Source organism: Podarcis gaigeae (assembly GCF_964106915.1).
Source record: "Podarcis gaigeae genome assembly, chromosome: 9".
Taxonomy (NCBI): domain Eukaryota; kingdom Metazoa; phylum Chordata; class Lepidosauria; order Squamata; family Lacertidae; genus Podarcis; species Podarcis gaigeae.
Window position 1 is genome coordinate 43,931,129 of NC_139685.1, and position 17,489 is coordinate 43,948,617.

The 17,489-nt window shown below is 42.0% G+C and overlaps 1 protein-coding gene across 2 annotated transcripts in view; it reads right to left on the reverse strand.

The window, feature by feature from the left end:
* The window catches only part of GAB1 (GRB2 associated binding protein 1), an 81,169-nt gene that overhangs the window by 54,224 nt on the left and 9,456 nt on the right, over nucleotides 1-17,489 (reverse strand). The window lies entirely within an intron of this gene.

Here is a 17,489-nt window from a genome sequence, read left to right on the forward strand (position 1 = left end):
GTATATTTCAAGAGGCGCTAAGTCTGCCATTTCAAGAGCAGCGAAGCAGACAGAACAGCCAAAAACAACGGATAGAAGAGAAAAGCTGAAACAATGGCAGTGAAACCAGCAAAGACTGCAGCAACAAAGGTTTTACCCTGCAAAATATAAAGAGGAATACAAGGAGGACACTTAGGTTGAGTATGCATGTTCGAGATAGCACACAGAAGCTGCTTTAAACTAATGGATGTGGCAGACATCACATGGTAAACTGTTCTTCTAAAACAGCTCACCCCCAAGACTGGGCAATCTGTGTCTTCCCAAAGAAGTTGGTAGTAGTTATGGTGAATTACTGCACACATATGGCTCGCCACATAAAAGAACATTTAAAATGGCCTCCACACGCCAACAATCATAGACATACTGACCCAAGGTTCTTGAACTCATTCTTCCTTCCTCTCAGAGTCAATTGATCCATGTCCCACCAATAACATCTGGGCCTGTTTGAAGATTGGCATGTTATCCTGTTCCAACCATCTGTGTCTTGTATGAAGCTCACTACATGTACAGACCTACTAGTCTTCAAGTACATTTTTGGGAGTGGGGCAAAAATTCAAGTATTGTTTTAAACTAACCACTCAATTGCAAGACTATGGGCTTCTTATGGTTTATACTTGGTCAAAACAATTTACATCACTTTAAATGTGATGATCAGTTTGGGATTGTTTGATTACTCAGCATGACATAAAATGCTTGAAAGCACAATGTCACGGTAATGTCATTAAAAACAATGAGTGCATGTAGTTTTATTTGTGAATATGTGAAACTGTGTTGCAAGATCTTTAAGAACTGCAGACGCTTGGGGGGCGGGGAGAGGGTACACTCCTCTGTCTTCCCTGTGTCTTCAAAGCATTGCCACCCGTCACCGATGACTAACCTACAATGTCTAAGGCAAGAAGCATTGTTCTTGAATCAGCTAGTGTCATCGCTTAGGCGAGAGTACCCAGAAAAGCCTCAATTGTTCTGTACTGGTGCAAAAAATGCTGTGTTGACATAACTTTGAAAAGCTGCTGCACAGCGATCATTAACAGCAGATACATCTAGATCTGCAAGCGGCCACAACCCAACCCATAATCAGTTGTGTTCATGCCTACAGACCTCAGGGAGTTTAAGCATGCCTCTCTGTGTGCTGGATTCTGGCTATAACAAGTGATATTATCTCAGGCTGCTTCCAGATGGGTGGCTCCTGGTGCTACCCAAGCATTGCTCTTCTATCGTGAGCTGCAAGAGGAATTGCAATGGACTTCCGCACATTATTAGGAGCACTGCACTCTTCCCATTTGTGCATTCCACTATGTTCCATTCAAACCATTGGGCATGGCACAGCAGCTGTGGTGGAATCGTACGAAGCTCGGCACACATTCACTATGGCCTTTGTGAGAGTGCCATTTTATAACCCAGAGGAAGTGCCATAAGGTTCAGTAGCAGAGCAAATATTTTGCATGCCAAAAGGTCCCAGGTTCAACCCCATCATCTCCCAGAACAGCTGGAAAAGGCTTCTGTCTGAAACCTTGGAGAAGCACTGCCAGTCAGTAGACAGCACTGAGTTCAATGGACCAATGGGTCTTTCTTAGTTTAAGTCACCTTACCACGCTCCAATATAACCCAATTCTTAAATCAATATTTTAATTATCACAGTAACACATTTTGAGGTTTCTTTAAAAAAGCAGGAAGAAGAGAGGTATAACACTATACAGTGGTACTTCAGGTTAATAACTTAATTCGTTCTGGAGGTGCGCTCTTAACCTGAAACTGTTCTTAACCTGAGGTACCACTTTAGCCAATGGGGCCTCCCTCCGCAGCCACACAATTTCTGTTCTCATCCTGAAGCAAAGTTCTTAACCTGAAGTACTATTTCTGGGTTAGTGGAGTCTGTAACCTGAAGCGTCTGTAACCTGAAGCATCTGTAACCCGAGGTACCACTGTAATATCAAAATGCCATGGTTTTAATAGTTTTTAAAGCCAATTTTAAAAACTCCTTTCACCACTATTAACCACGTTGCTAAAATGGTGTTAACCAGAAATTTAGGTTTTTTGGGGTGGGTGCTGAAATCAGCCACCCCCCTCTCAAGTAGAAGTTTCTTTGCTCATGCAAGAGCACAATCAAATCCAAGGACAATTTTTAGTTTGGGCTTTCAGAGTTACATTTTCCTTAGCTAAAGGAAACAATAAATGCTTTAAGCAGTGTTTCATGGCAATAAATTGTATTTCTAGTTAATCAGTATCCATTAGCCTGTAAATTTAATTTTCTGCTTCAAATCTGAGTTATCAAATTATAACAAGGTCCTATTGAATTCTACTAGTTACAGTGAGTAATTGACTAAATTAAAGGGCATTCCCACCCTCCTCAGAAGGTTTCTTTAATTAAGAATGGAATCACTGCCAAGATCTTCGAAAAACAACTCTCTGCATTGCCTCTCAGGTTGTTTTTAAAATTCTCACTGCAATCTTCCATCACATTCAGACATTTGTTGGGAGCTTCATGAAACCACAGAGAAGCACAGTGGCCACGGGCTCCTCTCTTATCTTTCTCCTCCTCCTACTGCATGCTGACTTCAGTGTGTAGAGATGCTGACACACATTAAGCCAGAGTTCATTACATTCAAATAAGGCAACTGTGGCTTAGGTCAGATAGCACAACTGGGTAATAAACCAGGCTCAAATCATGAGACAGCGTAAAAAGTCCTTGTCTGCTCTGGTAACTCCATTGCTCTCAAGGTGTGTGAGGGAATAGCTAAAAAGACGTGAGTTGGTGGAAATAAAAGTTATTTAGTGACCACTCCAAGATCAGAATCAATATGGGCCTTGACTTGAGCCAGGATGATTCTTCTTTAAAGACCACAGTCTTAAAGGCCATAGGATCAGCACAAGAGCAGAATGAACACCCCAGCAGCCACGCTTGGGTTCATCAAAGATTGTGAGGAGAACTGGTTTCATTCATGCAACATTATTGTTTATAGCAACCAGTGCCACTTCCCTGACAAAAAAACTTAAGCATTTAAGCCATCCTGAAATGAGCAAAGCCAGACGGAACATTTCAATCCTGCTTCATCTGACCAGCACAAGGGGCTTCTGTATCCATGGCAGATCACCACAATATGTTAACAGGGTAATAAAGAGCAGAATGGCCTGGTTTGCACAAAATGCTAAGTTACTGCTTAATAAAGCATAGCTTAACGTCTTGTGCAAACCAGGCATTTCTGTTCTTCTTAGCAGTACGTGCTAATTCTGCCCAATATGACTGCCAACAAACCATTATCTGAAGCCATGGTTTGTTGCTGGCTTACCAGACTTGATTTGTTTTAATTATGGTTTGGTATTGTGCATGAACCCACCACCCTTCTCAATCTTTGAGAACTCCACCCCAAACATTCACCAAGCTACAAAGGCACAAAGCAATAGCAGCTAATAAACTAAACTAAACTTTGGAGAACAAGCCACTTTCTGGAAGGCTCGTTCAGGAATTCTGGGAGGGCTTCAGGACATTTCCTGATAAATGTTGAGCATGTGTGTTCTCATCAGTCCTGTAAGTGGCTATTTCTACCACTGGGCAGGGCCTGACCAATGGGGTTTCTGTCCCCTCTACATTTCTTGGATTGTTTTGCAATGGATTTACCGGTACGTTCTTCCTCATTTCCTTTCCAATGTTAACAATATGTGTATGTTGTATTTTACCATGCTATTTATCAATAACTATATGTCAACAAAGGCTTCCCTAATACAAAGATACCATCAGATAGATTTTTCATCCCATTCCTTAGGCAAGCTCTTTTTAGAGCAGCAACAACAGACACTGCAACACAGATATGTCCACTTTAGGATTTAACATCAGTGCCTCATCTTCGTGCACTCTACAGTGCTAGGAGTTCCAAGAAGCTAGCATCCCAATATCGAGAAATTGCTTCTTTACACTTTTGCCCTGCCTTTTAAAAATCTTCTTTGGAGACACAAATGTTGTAAAGCCATAAGAGATACATGCATTAATTTTTAATGACTTTCATCTAATACAGTAAATTATTCAGCAGTGCAATTTCTTTCAGCAGATTATAATAAGGACAAGATGGTAATCTATAACTCGATAACAGGGTGTTAGAAGTTTGCTCCTTACCAAACTTTACTGCAATAATCCAGAGCCAAATTGTTCACTCTCTCTTATATAATAATAATAATAAATTTTTATTTGTATCCCACCCTGCCCGGCTAAGGCCAGGCTCAGAGCTGCTAACATCATAAAAACAACACAATAAGCATAAAACAGGTGGTTAGTACACCTGATCATCAAATTCCTTAAATTTGATACAGGGCGTATTTTTTAAAATAGCCCTCTCAGTTCCTTTTAGATAGTTCTAATTATCAGAAATTTAAGACCTTTATCCCATAAAATTAGTAAGGCACTATGCAGCTTCAACAGTGCTTATAGCAAATATATAGCTTTTTCTATCAGTTAAGCGAGCACTGCATTCCAGTCATCGCCCTCAAAACACCTCCTACCTCAGGGCACTAACACTTAATTCCTGCATCACCATCCTCAAAGGATTCATCATATTATCAAAAGAACAAACAAACCTTCAAACAGATCAAAAGTTCCAACAGGCTGCACACCACAGAAAAGTTTTATACAGCATGCCTGATCACCACTTCTTCAGTGCTTTCTGATCATTCTCCTAAACCTTAGTTTTCTTTCTCTCTCATGTGGAATGGTCAATGCCAGTAACATAAATGTTTCAGAAGAAATTGATAACTTCAAAACCAGTATCTTAGGCCTTGGATATTTTGTTCTTCAATGGAGGGTGATGGGAGGTGGCACAAAGGACATCATTGCTAATGGCAGTTCAATTACAATTCAAAGTGAGCCATGCATCATAGTAGAAAAGTCTGCCTGAGATAGACAAGACTAGACCTGCCCAAATTTGGCAACAACTCCAATGTGGTATATTACAAGTGCATTGTTACAAACCCTGGGCTCAGCTATGAACACAGCTCTTAAATGCTTGGTCACAAAACACACTTCACAACATATCCTTAGACATTTCCCCCCTCCAATCCAGCTTCAGATGCAACAGAAAATTGTGGTTGCCTGCCTCAGGCTTGTGTGCTTCTATTCCCCTCTCCTCCTCCTCCTCCTCCTCCTCCTCCTCCTCCTCCTCCTCCTCCTCCTAAAAGAAAGAGAAGAAAATAAAAATATGCCACCTTCAAATGAAGCAGAGCTCCACATGATGCCCACCCAGATTCAAGAAACTGTGGTTTGCATGAACTATGGTCAATGGGACCTAAGATCTGAAACCAAGTTTAGGCTTGTTCTCAATAACCAGATTTTACAACCATGGTCTTTTGAGCTCAGATGTCACAAGAGACTGTGGTTAGTTTAAAAACAAAAGCACAATCCTTCTCTTTTCCTCTAGCATGTGAAAGTAAGAGGAGAGTGAAATGGGAAGGCAGATAATGGGGAACAGCAGCCAAAGCAGATGGTGAACAGGGAACAAGCGGGGTACCTGCACCTAGCATAATGGGCAATATGTTGGTTATCGTACAGCATCCTTTTTTCTTTTCCAACCATTAGTGGGGCAGATACAGAGTGCAGCAAATCCTCTGTTGTGGCTCCAGCCGCACCTGCCATCTTCGGTGGTTCAGAGACACTCTGGGGATGTGAAAATGGTGTCCATGGCTGCAGTCTCAGCCACAGCTACTGCTCCTGCCCACCTGATAAATGTTAAATAAAAGAGCCCTACCAGCTTCCTGGTAGAGTATGAGAGTAAGACAGAGCATTGCAAGGTGTATGTGGGGGAGTGGAGAAGACAGTGTGGTGGCAGCAGTAGAGCAGCCAGAATGGCAAGTAGGGGAGCCCAGAAGGCAGTATGTTTCCGAGCACAATTCAAAGTGTTGGTGCTGACCTTTAAAGCCCTAAACGGCCTCGGTCCAGTATACCTGAAGGAGCGTCTCCACCCCCATCATTCTGCCCGGACGCTGAGGTCCAGCGCCGAGGGCCTTCTCGCGGTTCCCTCATTGCGAGAAGCAAAGTTACAGGGAACCAGGCAGAGGGCCTTCTCGGTAGTGGCGCCCACCCTGTGGAACGCCCTTCCAGCAGATGTCAAAGCGATAAACAACTACCTGACATTTAGAAGACATCTTAAGGCAGCCCTGTTCAGGGAAGTTTTTAACGTGTGATATTTTACTGTATTTTGGGTTTTTATGGAAGCCGCCCAGAGTGGCTGGGGAGGCCCAGCCAGATGGGCGGGGTATAAATAATAAATTATTATTATTATTATTATTATTATTATTATTATTATTATTATTATTATTCAGGGCTCTCTCAAACCTGGCAGCACTGCTGTCTTAAAGCATCGTCCAAGGATGAGTTCCAATGACAAAACTTTTCTCAAATAAAAAAGAGAGGCTGAATTCGGACCACATAGCAAAAAACCCCAAGGTTATACATCTTAAGGTCTCGGTTACATGTTGTAGATGGCGCTTTATCCCCCTATTCAGTTTTTGCAAAAATGAGCATTTACGTATTAGGGAACTATAAAATTATTTGCTCTGAGAGACAAATCTATCTTCATCTGAATTACAGCGCCACTTCTCAACATGTCTAACAAGGTGCCGCCCTCACTTCCAAAGAGGCCACAGAGGCCTACATTAGCATAGGTCACTGGCTTTTACTAGCCACTGGGGGCTGGAAATCAGCGCTACGCTACATAAAAACTGAAGTTGCATCAATGTTTTATGAACATCTGTTTTTGTACGTGGGTTAGATTCCAGAATAAATTTGATGTGCACATAACCAGATTGCTAAGCCCTCTAAATGCAAGAAGGCAGGAGCCTGGGTGTGTCTGAGAACAAAGTAGAAGAAGCCCTGCTCACTTAGTCACTACTGCTCTAGAGTGTGCAGTTCCTGGGCCCACGTCACCTCAACAGCCCCTCACCTAGACTGCCCTGCCCTGCAGAAAGTATCCCACAATTCACTTTTGCCTCCATATCATTTCCTTACCTGCAGCCTCTTCACGTGCAACAGAGCATAGATCCTGTATGTGCATCCAAGCCACTGCCAAACATTGTATCAGCCCTAGCTTGCTTTCTGATCCTTCTGGTGCAGCCTTCCTGCTCCTAAATAAGCCACTGGGACTAGCCTTGTTAAAATACTTATAACCTGCTTATATACCTATCAAGGATCCCCCCCCATGGTTAAGAAAATTGTGTGTGTGTGTGTGTGTGTGTGTGTGTATTATAAACAAATCAGAAGAAACATCTGGCAGGCATCAAACACAGCCCAACTTCAGCAACAATAAAATAAAGGATATATTCAGCTGTCACCAAGCAAATGCCCCCTGCCACCGAAAAAGCAGGGCGCTGAAAAGGAAGCAGTGAGGAAGCCAAATGGACCACTCCTTGTGGAAGAAAATTAGACCAACAAGCCCCTATCTTTCAAGCTTAGCTGGCACACTGAAGATGGTGAAATGATGTTGCACAGGGCCTTGGATGAGAGTCTGACCAAGGAGTCAAGTCGTTTTGATTCTGATATGCCTCAGCTTGGCAGGCTTTCTTCATCAGACACAGAAAGACTGGCTTGTTGTTCAATGTTTAGACCCTATGCTAGCTCTCCTATAAAGACCAATGAGCCCTTTGGGGAAACTTAAAAAGAAAAAATGGTCCCAATTTGGTATGTGACCCAGATATGAAACCTCTAATTCAACTTGGTGAGCCAAACCTTTGCCCCAGAACAACAACAAGCTTACACTAATGTTTAAAAAAATAAATTGTAAAACTGATATTAGTGGCATGCTAACTCTTAGTAGAAGCACCATTATTGCAAGTTTGTTACAGCTACATTTGAAACCATCAAAGAGGGACAACAAAAGACTTGGAGGAAGCAGGTGAATGCCAAGAACTTCCATGCAACCCATAATACCCATCTCTTTAAAAAAAAAAAAAAAAAAGGCTTTCAGAATCTCCGTTTTCACCACCCAAAAAGAAAATGTCTGCAGCTGTCATCCTGGTAGGGAAAAAAGGCTTTGAAAATGAAGCGTGAGGTCAAGAAGGCTGGCAGACCCTCACATTTATCTCTCATACCACAAAGGAATAGTGAATGAAAAACTTTGTCACGTACATGACTGGGGAAGGCTCTGTAACAATGAAGAAATTTGCTTCATTCTAACTGCCAAAAGTATAATTCCAAATGGACTTCTCTCAAAGAACTCATTTTGTACAATTCTAAATCTCAATTAAGCCTATATTGAGATCCCAGCTTCCGAAGCCCATGCAAACCTCCAACATGCAGCATTCACTGTGGACAAACAAGAAAAGATAGTACCATGTATACTCTTCAAATTCCTGCAAATTCTACACAATTGTGAAACTTTTTTATAGTGTAAAGAGGCAGGCTGGACTCTGGCATCATTCTAATCCAAACCAAGACTTGGCACAAATATACAGGATCCATGTGAAATTTGCTCTCAGGTTAATCTGCTGCTTGCACTAGGGCATAGATTTGCCCTATGGTTTATGGTCTGTCTGGGAGAGCTAAACAATCGCTTAGCTTGGCAGAACACAGCAGCAGTAGCAGAATGGAAACTCTCCCCACCCCAATTAACCCTAAACTGCTAGCACATTTGCAAAGCTAAGCAGGGTCTGGTATGGTTTCAAATTGGATGGGAGACCTCATGTTGAGATTCCTACACTGCAGAGGTTTGGACCAGATGACCTCTTGGGATCCCTTCCAACCGTATAGTTCTATGATCTTCTATGATTAATTCTTTTTGACACAAGCCAACTTCATAAATCATGGTGTAGAGGTAGCTTGTTTTAAGCAGACCACCATCAGTGATGTGGGGTAGAAAAATTTTCTTTGCTTTGTGTATTTGTTTCCCAACTTCTTTAACAACAATTGCAAAAACAGCAATAGGCAAACTTGCAAGTTTCCTAGTTTTTAGCTTTGTTTGCAAAATATAAGTGAAAAAACATGCTGAATTAGATCCTATTCTAGGCCAACATAACATTTTCTGATGCAAACTGAAAATGTTACTATGCAATTCACTCTATGCAAATTAGGACTTTTGATATTTTTCCAAGTCAACATCTTCCAGAAATCCCACGTCACTGACCCTAATTAAGCTGAACCACAACTTGTTTGGTTTAGCCAACACCACACACTGTGGTTAATTTTTTTTTAAAGCAGCAAAAACTTGCAAAGTTCTCCGTGAGGCAACATGCTGTGAAGTAAAAGGAGAGGGTGCACGTGAACCTGGAGGGAGGCTTGACATATTTTTGTCACAATAAACCATGGTTCATCATGACTTCCAAAGGCAGCCAATGTATACACATACTAGAAAGCTGCACTCAGTCACATTTTCCTGGCATGCATATATGCAGAGAAACAGAAATATAAACTACTGTACACACATGCCACCTTTTTCTAGATATTGGTGCTTTCTGTACAGGAAATACATCATGTTGAAAGTAGCCTTTGGTGTTCAAAGGAACAAGACTGAACACATCGCACTCAGAGGAAACAGTTGTTAAGTTGCAATTCGGCTAATAACTCCTGTTCTGAAGTAACATTTCTTCTACTGCTATTTTAAAAGCAACTCCTTTCTGGAAAAAAACTGGCACAGCAACTACCATTGCTGTCCCTTACAAAATATGCTTTGTCACCATATAATTATAAGACTTTCATAATCCACATACACGAAAGGACAAGTCAAGTGTTTCCCAATTTTGGAGGGCTTAACTGTAAAGATTAGTTGTCTTTGAATACTTTTCGCAGAGCAAGATGATTTCCTCTTTTCAAACCAGCTTAGGGGAAGCTAATACAGTGCTAATACAATGTTCCTGAACTACAGTCCTCATCAACCATTGCTATTGGCCATGCCAGCTGGAGTTGATGCGAGTTCTAGGCCCCAGCATGTAACTAGTCACACGGGAGAGATGAGACGCTCTGAAAATACTTTTCACAGCTATTTGCTGACAGTCACAAGTCTAAGGTCACGTCTACACTGCACATTTAAAGCACTCATACAGTTTTAACAGTCATGGCTTCCCCCAAAGAATCTTGAGAACTGTAGTTTGCTAAGGCTGCCGGGAACTGCAGCTCTGGATGGTTAAACTACAAATTAATAGAAATTTACTCTGTTAAGCCTCGTACTGAATTTTCTTTTAGGCATTCCTACTGAAGGTCACTTCTAACAAGCTGAAGCATCCTTGTTAAGTAGCAAGCTTGATAGGTGTCTGTTCAGAACAGGTAATGGAAGTCCCCACAAGAATCTCAGATTTTTAATGTACAGTGGTACCTCGGGTTAAGTACTTAATTCATTCTGGAGGTCCGTTCTTAACCTGAAACTGTTCTAAACCTGAGATACCACTTTAGCTAATGGGGCCTCCCGCTGCCGCTGTGCCTCCGGAGAACAATTTCTGTTCTCATCCTGAAGCAAAGTTCTTAACCCGAGGTACAATTTCTGGGTTAGCGGAGTCTGTAACCTGAAGCGTATGTAACCTGAAGCATATGTAACCTGAAGCATATGTACCACTGTACTGAATTTCCATCCACAAATAGGCATTTTCAAATATTTCAAATATTTTTTAAAAAATGTACGAATAAATGAACAAAGGAAGGAGTTACACCTGTGCAGTTAAAAATAGAGTCACCTAGCATGTAGAGAAATGCAGTCTATCATATTCTTTGCCAATCTGGTGCCCGCCAGATGTTTTGGAACCAAACACTTTGCCTTGTTGGAAAGCACTTTTATTATCTCTCTCACCAGGACTGTGCATCCTAAATTCATGCAAATGAACAGACAAGCACTGAAACAAAACTAAAAGGGGATTTTCAAATGTAGCCATACCTGTGCTGAACACATGCAAGCCTGGATTAGTTAATGACCTAACCACAAGGTTGTTCTGAGTGCAAACACAATAAAAGACTGCAAAGCACTTCCCAAATTAAAAGTGTTACATATGCATAGATAAACAGTGCTATGATATATATGTGTCCCCTTGAGAGTTTTCCTGTTTACATGAATACAGGTTCTTGCAAGCCGCTTGTAATTTAAGAAACTGCCCCGGAGCAAAGTTGCTGAGCTACACTTTGCTTTTCCAAGCCAAGCTTTCATTAGAATAAGTCACTTTCAGTTCTTTAGAGGAATGCCAACATGAAGGGTTTGAAGAATTAGCAAATGATGCATTCTGAAAAAGCCAAGGTAAAAGGCTAGGTTCAGTTGTCCATGACCTCTTTCCAAATCCACTTCAGACATCAGAGAGGAGGCTCAGCTAAGCTAGTCTATGTGGAAGTAGGGAGACAGGACTGACTGACTGTTTTTTAGCATAGAGGATCAAGCCATCCAGCCCCTACATGCAGTCTGAAGTGGTACAACCCAGACACAGATTTACTGCAGTTTGGTTGAGCCAGTGTAGTGGTCAGAAAGTCCGACTAAGACCTAGCAGACCAGGGGTTCCATTCCACACTCTACCACAAAGCTCAATGGGTGATCCTGGGCCAGTCACTGCTGCTGACTCTAGCTTATAGCTCACGAAGTGGTGAGGATAAAATGAGGACAGGGAGAACCACGTACACCACCTTAAGCTCCTTGTGGGATAGATGGGACACAAATGTAACAGCGAATGAAAATAAATGTTGCACAACTTGATTCAGACTGGGTCATATCTCCTTTTTTGCTATATTTCCCCATCTAATGCCCAATTCATTTTCTCTGTGGCCACACACTGTTGGGGGTCATCAGGATAAGTGGGCTACCTCTTGGGACATACGGGCAGAGCCTATCACTGGAACCACTGACGTTATCTCGAATCCCTCCCAGTACCAATAATGGCACTAACTGCACAAACACAACATGGAAAAAAGCCTAGATAATTATTCCTCTGGAGGGCAGAGATTACTCCAGCTAGAGGCCCACCTAAATAAAATGGCAGTCAGTAGCCTCCAGGAGGGGGACTAGGCATGTATTGCAAGGGAGTTTTAGAGATAGGGTGCAGCAACTATGGATATAGGGATGACCGATGGATATTTTCATTTAGTTACTATACTTATGTCCTAGCTTTCCTTCCAAGGTGATGTTCATGGTTTTCAGCCACACCCATTTTTCTGCACAACAAGCTTATGAGGATTGGGACATTAGGCTGAGAGTGTGTGTCTAGTCCAAGGTCACTCAGGGAGCCTCATGATTAAACAGGGATTAGAATTTGGGTCTCCCAGGCCTGCTCCAGCACACTAACGACTACATTACATAGCTGGCTCTTCACACAGGTAACAGGAGCAAAACATCAAGCTCATAGAATTGCATCAGGGTTCATCTCAACACCAACAAGCCAACATTGCCTCCCAGATTGAGATGGGAGATATCCCAGCATACATAAACGTTACCCACTGGCACCTTAAAAACAAGCAGACAAATCTGCTAGTCCCAACAGGACAAAGTTGACCTGCTACTCACAAGAGATGCTGCTGGAGTTTCTCCCCAGCATTTTCAGCATCTGTTTAATGGATTTTAATGTCACCTATACACAGGATGCTTTGCTAGCAATTAATGTTGCTTCTTAATGAACAACATCACAGTTCAGCTTCAGCATGAGAAAAAAATGGGTCAGAATTCTTTAACACAAATCCAGGCAATTTTTCCAATTGTAAGGAAATTCTTCAGTATAGCGAAGCTTCCAGGGCTTAGAAGTTATGAGTGCTGTGTCAGATCATTTTGGGAAGAGAAAAAACCTGAAAAACAAAACAGACCAGATGTCTGCCTAATAGCTTCAAAGTATTCTTCCTCCCACTTCTTAAAACAATGCACTGAAACCACATGTAACAAGTGCAACTTCATACTTACCATCTTCAGCCCAGATGGAATCCTGAATTTTTTGTAACACGTACATGCATTCACTAACAGGGTGTGAAGGTGCAATTTTTCTAGATACACATGGAAGTGTGTGCTTTACAGAATTAAATAAAAATATTTCCAATGGCAATCAGACTTCCCCTTCCCCCAAGAGAGACCTTTGAATAATCGCCAACACAGACTATGCTTTCAACAAGCTCCACACATACATTGTTACCATGATGCAATTACATTTACTGTAGCCAAGTCTACTGGCCACCGGCTTTAATCAGGTCTTTGTACAGAGCGCACATGATCAACCTCATATTTGAAAAAAAGAATGTTGGCATCGAAGATACGCCTCCTCCGAAAAACAACTGAGCCTTAGAATATAAAACCTCCAGTAACTTTTCCTCTGAAAAACACCACCTTTTGTTCTAAAGTGGCCTTCAAACTTACAACATAGAGCTTATGCAAAATATGTGGATATGGAGTTCACAAATCAAAGAAGAGAGAGAGAAACTGAGCCATGCGAGAATCCACCAAGAACTGGGTCTTGCTTCTTATCCCAGAACTATATATCAGTTTAAAACAGGGATGGCTAAGCTCCAATGGTTGGAGGAGCATCCTGGGCAACTCTCCAGCGGCATTGGATGTAGCCACCACAAGCACACCCACCCACACTCCAGTGGACACCAAATGCCATGCTCATGGAGACACACACACACACACACACACACACACACACACAGGCATACATGGTTCCTGCACCCTTCCTGCCAATCAAATTGCTCACTGACAGTGTAAGAAACTCAGATATATAAGCCAATCACCAAATGGCACATTAAACCTAGGTTTTGGTCGCCACAACAGACTGACTCCCCCCCAACAGGGACTGTTGTTGTGGTGCTATTATTGTTGTTATTTTCATTTATATACCACTTTATATTTTAAAGGAGGGGTGGAGCTCAAAGTGGTTTACAACACATTAATAGATTGAATAAAACAATCCAGAACAGCGACAAGACATCTCCACAGATCGGCTGGTTGACTGGCATGGGGACATGCGCCACTGCAGAAAATGCTGCTGTGCACCAGTAAGATGGTGAAGACATTAGTCACCAAACTTGGAAGCAAAACATATTCAGTTGGTCGCAACTGGATGCACGCCAGTCACAAAACGAGTCTGGTGCCTGGGGGATTTTGAACATTGCTCACTAGATGAGACAGAAGGAAATATTTGCATCTCCATTGTGACAGGGGGCAAAATTTTGACCTCACCACCCACCACAGTACCATGATATTATAATTGCCCCCTCTTCACTGATCAGGTGATGATAGCTTGTGGACCACATCTTTCTAAATAACGTTTGCATATATTGGGAAGTCGCTTTAGTCCTATTTCCGCACATCATATTACATCCTTCTATAAATTTGAAAGCACACACATTCTATATTCTCAGAAGTCTGGCATGTAGATACAGCTCCCTATCAGGCTCTGACCATGTTCTGGTGGAGCACTAAACCACTAACTACGGCTAAGCAAATTAGCTGAGGCACACAGTTAGAGATCTCCTCCTTCAATCCTTTCTTTTGCGAGTGGGAAAACAAACCACTGAGCAACTGGTTCAGCACTGGGCCTGAACCAGTGTGCTCAGTGTTTCTTTCCATGACCTGGAGATAAGATTCATGTTTGTTATTGGCTTCCCGTTTGTGGGTTGAGCAAGTTATGAGCATTGGTTCATATGCAACACTAGGGCAGGGTTTTTTTCCCCTCTTCCCCTTGTGCATTGGCACTTTTGCTTAACCATAGTTAATGGCTTAGCAGATGCCCAAATGCAGCCTCTGCTTTAGGATGGAAGCTTAGCAAGCAAGCATCAGAAGGAACCAAACCTGTTTGCAGCACAGTCAAGAAGCTACAATTACATGTGATGTACAAATCTATAGGCAACGTCTTAAAGTCTGGGTAGACAAGTCTATTAAGCAGCTCCTCCGACCAATGAAGCGTAGCAAGAAGGGCTATTTTATAGTGGCAGGAATTGTTGGCTAAGAGGAGCCACCTGGGTTATGTCTCATGGTATCTAGAAACTGAAAAAAAAAGGTTTTATGGCTGTAGATATTTAGCTAGAATGCCCATGGCCATGGCTGCTATATCCCTGTAGTTCAAACTTAACAGCACCTCTTATATAGTCAGCAAAAACTAGTTTCTCACGAAAGGCTAGCAAGTAACTTTAGTATGAACTATAACAATTATTATGAAAGTGTTCACTGCAAGATATGCACAGATATTGCAAACTGATACATCAAGCTACATATTCAGAGGCAGAGTGTTAAGTCACACCACCCTGTGGGTGTAGAATTAAATTTTCCTTTAGCCACACAGCCAGAAAACACTCACTTGTGTAAAACAGAATTTTCTCAGAGATGCCAAATATCAAGATCCTTAGTCAACTTGAAATAAGATAGATTTCACTTGTCAATAAAAAAATAAAACTGCCCAATTTACTAGTGCAAGACTATATACAGTGGTACCTTGGGTTAAGTACTTAATTCGTTCCGGAGGTCTGTTCTTAACCTGAAACTGTTCTTAACCTGAAGCACCACTTTCGCTAATGGGGCCTCCTGCTGCTGCTGCACTGCCAGACCCCGATTTCTGTTCTCATCCTGAAACAAAGTTCTTAACCCAAGATACTATTTCTGGGTTAGCGGAGTCTGTAACCTGAAGCGTATGTAACCTGAAGTGTATGTAACCCGAGGTACCACTGTACTTCATTTATGAATTGCTCCCATGAAACATCCTGAAATGATTTGCAACACACTGTATAATACAACATACAACGCTTATAACACCTTTGCCAACAAAGAGGTGGGGAATACTTCAGATGTACGGTAGCATGCTGTTATAAGTTTGGGGTGGGGAACCATCCTAAATGCAAGAAATAAATGAATGTCAGAATCTAGCTAATATTTGGGATAGAAAGGCCAAATGCAAGCTACAGAAGTGTGCCAGAAACACAAGGGATCCCTGAATCCGCTTATGCAAACCAGCCTTGCCAGGCTGGTTGAATGCAAGCCTTTATGAAACAAGGGCCAGGCACCTACACTTCAAAGAAGGTTCTCAGGTCTGTGCAAAACAGAGTTGCCATGGTGATGGGGATGGGTGTGAGGTGACAGCAAAATGTGCTGTTTTGCAAAAGGCTTAGGTTTTTGGTGAGAGGTGTGCTGGGAAGAAGACAGGCCAGATCTCCATGAGCTGCTGGGCAGGCCAAAACTATCTTGGTTGATGCCTGAAGAGGCTGCAACTCAGAGACCGGGAACCATGACTGCTTTGGACTCAAGCTTGCTGAAACTATCAGAGGAGCAATAAGAGATTCTCTTGGGGGTATAGTGTTCTGCACCCGCTCAATTGCAGACTTCCAGGGCCAAATACGTGTTCATAAACCATATTTCACGAAGACACTAGCCTCCACTGTGCCTTGATTTTCCTAATGGAAACATAACCCTGAGTAAGTGCCTGAAATCCCTGGAATCTCACACAGCTTGTGGGGATTGGCGTGGCATGAAACTATACGCACACACACACACACACACACTTTTTTAAAAAAGAAAAAAAGATGACTATACACACTGAATCATCATCACCATTGATTTATGGTCTACAAATCAGAATTGAGATCCAAAATAAAACCATACAAAACACCATCATATTAAGTACAGAGAAAATACAAAGCAGGTTAGAACATAAATGCTATCTGCTCAAGTATGAATATATAAAAGGCAACAATAAGGACCAGATCAAAAAACTTACTTTGGAAGAGCAAGGCCAGAGCAAATAAAAACAACAAGTTAGCTCCAACTGAACCCACTCCTTATCACTTCATGATAAGGTGATGAGTGATGTGAATGTTTCTTTTTCTCCCTGTTCCAAGATTGCTTATATTTATTACTATCTGCACAACAATCCCAGCTTTCACAAATTATTTAATAACTGTTCCCTAGTTCAAAATCACTTTTTCCTCCACCCTCCACCCACCTTGCTTCCCATAAACAAGGTCAACGCTCTTGACTGCAGTGCTAAGCAAAGTCTTGCATGTGTGAATGGCCAGTACAGATCCAACACAACAGACTGAACTTGAATTTCACCTCCAACGGCACATCTTTCAGCAGGGCTAGTTGACACACTCAGCTGCCAATCAAATATAGAGGGATCAAGCGGTATATATGGGTGTGAGAACCAGACCCTGTTTCTGTATGAGCAACAACCGCCTGCAACATCTGTTCACGAATACAGACATCACCTAGTCCACCTTGGAATAAACAGCATACAGATGGAACATTTCCTGCAAGATCCATTGCCCAAACATGACTAGACAGTTCCTCAAAAAGGTCTGAAAAGCTGCTAGCACACAACAGCATTGCTATTCCCATTTCAAGGAATCTGCCCTCTCAGCAAACAAGAAACAGTTTCATGCATCTTAAAATGTCAGATCTACTGTAGCCTATTAAAATATTTACACAGGAGAAACGGTAGGGTGCTATAAAAAGAAAAACATTTTCTTGTCTCTAGTCTCCCACCCCCCCACCCCATAATTTACAATCTAAACATTTCTATCCCAAGGGCAAAGCTTCTTTCCA